This window comes from Dasypus novemcinctus, chromosome 26, assembly GCF_030445035.2.
Source record: "Dasypus novemcinctus isolate mDasNov1 chromosome 26, mDasNov1.1.hap2, whole genome shotgun sequence".
NCBI lineage: Eukaryota > Metazoa > Chordata > Mammalia > Cingulata > Dasypodidae > Dasypus > Dasypus novemcinctus.
The window spans coordinates 61762686-61769272 of NC_080698.1; the positions used below are offsets into that span (position 1 = coordinate 61762686).

At 45.0% G+C, this 6587-nt stretch overlaps 1 pseudogene; it reads right to left on the reverse strand.

Annotated features, from left to right (window-relative positions):
• Positions 1-273: 273 nt before the first annotated feature.
• On the reverse strand, positions 274-1950 carry LOC131276133 (HUWE1-associated protein modifying stress responses 1 pseudogene; annotated as a pseudogene).
• Between the last annotated feature and the right edge of the window lie 4637 nt (positions 1951-6587).

Sequence of the window (6587 nt, forward strand, 5' to 3'; positions counted from 1 at the left end):
ATACAGTTAAGGTCACTTTTAGCCTTGGAACGGATATATGTTTGCCTATGATGATCTTGCTAACGACTACACATTATCTGATGTCCTCTGCTAGGATTATAGTTTTGAGAAAGCCATAGTTACAAGAGGCATCTACTGCAAATACCTAGAAATTCCTTTTATGGCAACCACTATAGAATTCACTTGTCTTAAACAGTGAACAAGGGAGGATGGCCTCATGTTTCCTTTCCAATAATAGTATGTGTTGAGGATCAAGCGGCTTTCAAGCAGCATGGTGGGTGTGAAAATGTTTGCAGTTTAGATCATTCTGTTGCGTTTATGGGTTGTTGAGTCTGTAAAGACATCGCCCCATTGGGCTGAGGTACGCTTTCTAGCTCCACCATTGTCCAAGTGGAGTGCCATTTCTTCTGATGTGAAAGTGTTCACATCGACATCGTGGAGTCCACTTCTCCGACTACGAGCATTCGATCCGCTGCTTACCCGTGGAGGAGAGCCTGGGGACTGGAGCGCGCTATGCTGGCCATCGCACCACTAAGCCCGAGCAGAGCCGCGGCTTCCCGGAAGGGCTGCAAACCAGCCTCTACAGATGAGCTAGCTTCCGCTGAAGTGCTCCGTTAGGGGGCACTACAGTCAGTCCTGGGGGAGCTCTAGAGTTCCCAGGTGGAGGAACTTTTCCACACAGGAAGCTGATCAAATCTTCTCTACGTACAGTTCTTCTGCGTTTTTTAACCCAAGCCAACACATCCTTACTGCGACGCTGATAGCCAATCTGAATTCCAATATCAAAACTTCGCTGACGGGTATCCACGCTTTCTTTGCAGAGACTGGTGACGGCGGTGGCTGCATTTTGGAAGGGGACCCGGAGAGGAAGTCCTGGCTGTGACACGCTCGGGCTTTGTGGAGCCGGGCCGCGGCGGTGGCGGGTTCTGGCAGAGGCGCCGCAGCTCCTGCGGCTTGTGCTCGGGCTGCGCGGCCGCCGCCTCCTGCAGCTCGGGGGCAGCTGCTCGGCCTGCGCGGCCTCGGCCAGGCGCTGCCCTCCACTCGGAGAACCAGTGCTCGGGCCGTGCTCCCGGACCCCGGCCTCGCCCTCCTCCCGCCGCGCCTCCCTCCTCCGCGGCCTCCTCAGGCGGGGCCCCGCGGGAGCGTCGTCGTCGAGCGGCCCGGCGGCGGGGCCCAGCGGCCGGCGGCGGCTCCTCGCGGCGGCCCAGCCTCCTGCACCCCGGGGGCCTGCGAGCCCCGCCCCGGGCCTCCCCACCCCCGGAGCCCCGCTGGAGGACGCCGCGACCGGGTGACCGCCCCCGCTCGCCTCACCCGCCGGCACCTCCTACCGCCCCCCCATGGCGCCGCGGCCTCCCCAGGGCCGCCGCCGACCGCCGGGCTTCCACGCAGGCCGGCCTGTGCCACCGAGCCCACCCCGAAGACTCAAAAAATTTTTTTTTACAAAATTAATTCTCCTTTTTTGGTCCTCATAAGTATTATAGGTTAAAAATACAGATAGCATTACTTTTTACTTTGGATTATGATCCACCTTAGTCTTTAACTAGATCAGTCCCATCCCCTTTTGGTTGAAGTCTGATCCTCTCTTTAGCTTCTTTAACACTTGCTGCGTGGGGTGGCCTTTTTCAGTTACTGCTGCTTCTCAGCACCTTTAGAGCTGGAGAACTTCAGCTCTGAGTCTCAGATGTCATACAGACACCTAAAGTTCCAGGGAGCTACTAGGTTACAGAGAAAGAGCAGAGCATCTCAGAACTTAGAAATAACAAAATCCCAGAGTAAATGTGACTTATAAGAGCTTACAGTCTAGGCCCTAATTCCCTTAGGAGCATCTTTAAATGAAACTATTTTTAGAAATAAAAATCATGTGATGATTAATTTATATTGAGGTGATTGGGCACAGACCATCCGCAGAAGCTTTGTTTCATTTACCTTTACACCTTTACCAGGGTTCATTAATCAACAGGTAGAACATAGCTTAACAGACTTGCTTTGCTTCTCTTTAAAAGTCCCTTTTTGATGAAGATGAAGTTCTGGGAAATGGATGTAGTTCAAGCAGTTGAGCTCCTGCCTACCACATGGCGGTCCAGGGTTCGGTTCCTGATGCCTCCCAGAGGAGACGAGCAAGACCACGAGCATACTCTGGTATGATATGGAATCTTGGTCTTCTGCACAGAATACTCAGATAATTAAGAAAACTTTTTATAAACTTTCATTAAGAGCAGACTAATAATCCAAGAAAATGTCATTATTTTAACAGAGAGAAAACCAAACTCCAGTTTTGTATGAACACTCAGTTTGATACGAAACCTTTTTTAAGGTTAAAAAGTATCATAAGTTTATTAAATTTTAATTAGCGTTGACTGTGACACACACAATTCACACTCACAAACCCTCTGCGACTTTCCGTATCCGTTCAGATCAGCCTGCATGTTCCTACCTTTCATAAAACTAGGCATTTGCCTTAGGAAAACCACAGGCCCTGAAACTACGGCAAACGAAATTCCCTTCCGCAAGCCCTCTGCGACTTTCCATGTCCGCTCAGGTCTTGTCCTACATATTGGTACCACTCGTTCTGTGAAAGCCAGTGATTCCACTTCAGGACAAAGCTACACTCTTTCCTTTAACAAAGCACATGCTGCAGGCCTGATACACCTGCACGCTTTCAGTTACCAAAAAAGATCTCTGAATTGCTTTCATACATCCTACAAAATACGATCATTTTTAAATAACATTTGCCAAAATAAACTCATTAAACACAAACTTACATTTTTCATCTTAAAGATCTAATAGACATAATGCTAGCTTATTTTATTAGTCCCCATATAAATACAGGAGAACATACCCAAGTAGATTAAAATGAAAACAATGATGGTTTATGTAAGAAATGTTTTTTCTCTTCTTCCACAGGTTAAAAACCTCCTTGTTTCCATAACATTCTAAAATGAACAACCTCAAAAGCATACAATCTTTGAAGAATATGCTACAATTGTTCTTAGCATTTTGCCCAAAGCATAATCCAGGAAAACCTTTTTTATAGCTCTCAAGGAGCTTTACTTAGTGAAGTCTGGCAATTAGATTAAAAATTTTTTTCCATTAAAAAATTGATGTATATCATTCATACATGAACATACATAATAAATAAGTGTATAGCAAAAGTTGTGAATATAAAACAAGCATACATAATATCACACAGGGCTCCCATACCTCACCCTACCTGGCAAGTCGATTTTACTTAATTATCCCTGAGGCTACACGTGTTTTTCTTTCTTCTTTTTTTTTTAAGTGAGGTACCGGGTCAAGGGATCGAATCCAGGACCTCACCTGTGGGAAGCAGGCTCTCAGTCTCTCGAGCCACATCTGCTCCCCATGGTTTTTGTTTTTTGGCTATCTGGTTGTGTCATTGTCCTTTTGGTGTGTCACCACACCTCTTGGGGGCCTGTGCCTCTCCGTGCAGGTCTGGGACTCTTTTCTACTTTTCACCAGGAGGTCCTGGGGATGAGACCCAGGTACTCCATGTGGTAAACGGGAGCTCAACTGCTTGAGCCACAGCCACTTCCATCCCCATGTTTTAATAATGAAAAGAATAATAGTCTCAAGGTGGGAATTCCCTCAGAACTCTACAGCAATCCAGGAACCCACTGTGCAGAATAAACCAGGCAAAACATGGCTTATTCCATAACATTTTCCTTGTGATTATCCCCCCAAACCCCCGTAGAGAGCACTCTAACTTAAACCCACACCATCTCCATCACTTTGGGCCCTGCCCTTCCCCCTGAGCTGCCTCTGCTGGGAAAGCCCTGGAGCTGGAGATTCAGAAGATGAGAAGATCACATTGTGACTCAGGCAGCCTGACTGAGGAGTTACCCCAAAGGCACTGGCTTCCTTAGGGGACAAAGAGCCCTCGGATCGGGTGCTGCTGTTTTCTGTTTCAGGGATTTTTTATTTTTCTTCCATTTTTTTGTCCAAGTAGTTTTGTCTATCTAGATTTTGGCATGACCTTCCTGTTCATTAATTAGTAAAAGTCTGAGTATTCTGGCTTTTAAGTTTAAATGGTAAGATGGCAGGAGGAGTTAAAAAGAGCTTCTAAAGCTTGACTTTCCTAATTTTGGGGACCCCAGGAGTACTAGTTTATATACAAGCACTTAATTTTTTTAAGCAATTTGAATAGAGCTCTTTTAAGAATTTTGTTTGTTACTTTGGCATTACCATCTGGAGATGTGAAAATATATACAAACAGACAGATGCAAATAGAAACACACACACACACAAACAGAAACACAGAACACATAAAAGTCACTAAGGTGAACCACCATTTTTTGCTCTTTCCTGGTATGACCTGCAGTTAAGCTCTCTACCACGTATATTCCTCCTATAGGAGCTGAGGGTTTACATTTAATCTTGTCACCTGAGGCTCCAGGTGGAAGGCTGAGGGAAGTGGTGTTTTCTTCATTCCTGGGCTCTGCCAATTGCCACCCAGTTTTCTTCGGTGGGGGGCGGTGGTTACCAGGGGATGGGAGGGCAATCATTTTTCCAGTGTCCTTCTTTCCTGAAATGTGCACATATATAGGTTCTTTGGGGCCTCCCTGTTCGTTTATTCCTGTAGGCAGTTCATAGAGGGATAGAAATTTTGCGGTGGCTCAGCTCTGGTTTTAGAGAGCAGCCCTGTCTGAACTGAGTACCCTGACAGGTGTGGGGGTGGGGTGGGGTGGTTATTTCCATTCTCAGGCTCAGTAAAGGGGAATAAACAGGAGGAGCTAAATAAAGGCTTAATTGGATTCTTCGGGGTTGACTCTGGGAGGACATTTCTCGAAACAGTCTTTACAGGTAAGCTTTTAAATTTTCCCATTAATACTGACTTTTGAGAGAGATAAATAAGTACAGAGACAAATAAATTCAGACAAATATGTCTGAATATGCATGATCTCAACAACACATCAGCTAACAATTGGACATTAAAAACTTAATTTTACTAAATACCAATTAATTGCTGGATTACTTATTTCTTCAGGAATATACTCAACAGACGGACTCAGACCAGGACCTCAAACCTGGACGGAATGGTACTCAGAAACTAGAAAGGTATAGAGGTCAAAGCAAGAGGGATTGTTCTGGAAGCAGGGCCCAGGGTCTCAAACCCAGGCCCAGGAGACTCAAACCTCCATCCAAACTCCCCAATCCACATCTACTTTGGTGACCCACTCATCTAGTTAGATGTCCAGATCTGGAACCAGAAAGTTTCTGCCTTTGAAACGTTAAAGCGGTGAGGGGTCTGGAGTGCCAGCAAGGCAAGAAAATTCCAACAGCTGAGGTTTTAAACCAACAGGGTCTAGCAGCTGCAAAAGGCTAGGTGCTCACCTGTCCTGCTGGGGCTCCAGAACCTTGGGCAGAGTCCTTTTTCCTTAGGGACCCTTGGTTTCACTAGAGCTGCCAAAGTATTACTGAGCAAAAAGCGGAGGGTTCTCTGCCAATCACTCCAGTGACAAATTTTAAAGAGAGAAAGAGTTTGTTGCTAAGTGGCAAAGCAAGAAGATAGGGTGGTCTATCAACCCAAAACCTAAGGAGTTCAGGGTTTTCATGGATTTAAACAAGGGGAGATGGAGTGATTACTATTATATGTTACAATAGCAAGTACAAACAAGGATTGGGATTAGTCTAGGGTAATCATCACAATGTAAGTATAAGCAAGGGCTGAGACTTAGTCTAGTGAGTTTCTGTAATTTTAGATACTAAATTTTGGCTATTCCATAATATACCAGAAAGTAAGAAAAAGTGTCTATGTATGACTCAGTAATCATAATAGTTTGTTTATTTCTAAGTCCCAGTTACAACACTGGGCCAAATGAGAGGACTCAGAAGCAGGAAGCTCCATATGGAAGAGAGAATGTGGGGCAGGAGGTGGGGGCACCATGGAATGATGTTTCTTTTTTTTTTTTTTTTTTGAAAGAGGACAGAATTGTTTACTATATTAGCATCATATTCAGATAATACATTTTATAATTAGCACTTTCTCCATGAATTTTAGTAGCCTATTAACAGTATGGGATCTCTATACAAATAGTTTATTTAATCAATTCAAATAAGTGAAACATACATTTGTCTGATAAAATACTTAAAAAATAATATACACCTCTCTTTAATCTGATTAACAGGACATAATTTACTTATTGATTTCTTGTAAAGAGCCACAGACAAGTAATTGACTTTGTCCCCATAAACATTTTGCCTGCAGATTTTTTTTTCATTTTTTTTTATTGACTTTGTAATAATATTACATTAAAAATATATATGTGAGGTCCCATTCAACCCCACCCCCCCACCCCCCCTCTCCCCCCCCAACAACACTTGTTCCCATCATCATGACACATCCCTTGGATTTGGTAAGTACATCTTTGGGCAATGATGTTTCTGGGCATTCCAAGAAGCTGCAGGGAAATGGGATGGGTGGGCTCTAAACACAAGCCCAGTCATTGTCAAGCCATCACCATCACCCAGACAGGCCTGGCTAAGTTTCCTGCCTGCAAGGACACCTGGGTGAGGTGGCTTAGAGGGGTCTGGGCAAAGACTGTCCCTTGGGGCTGGGAGCAGTTGTC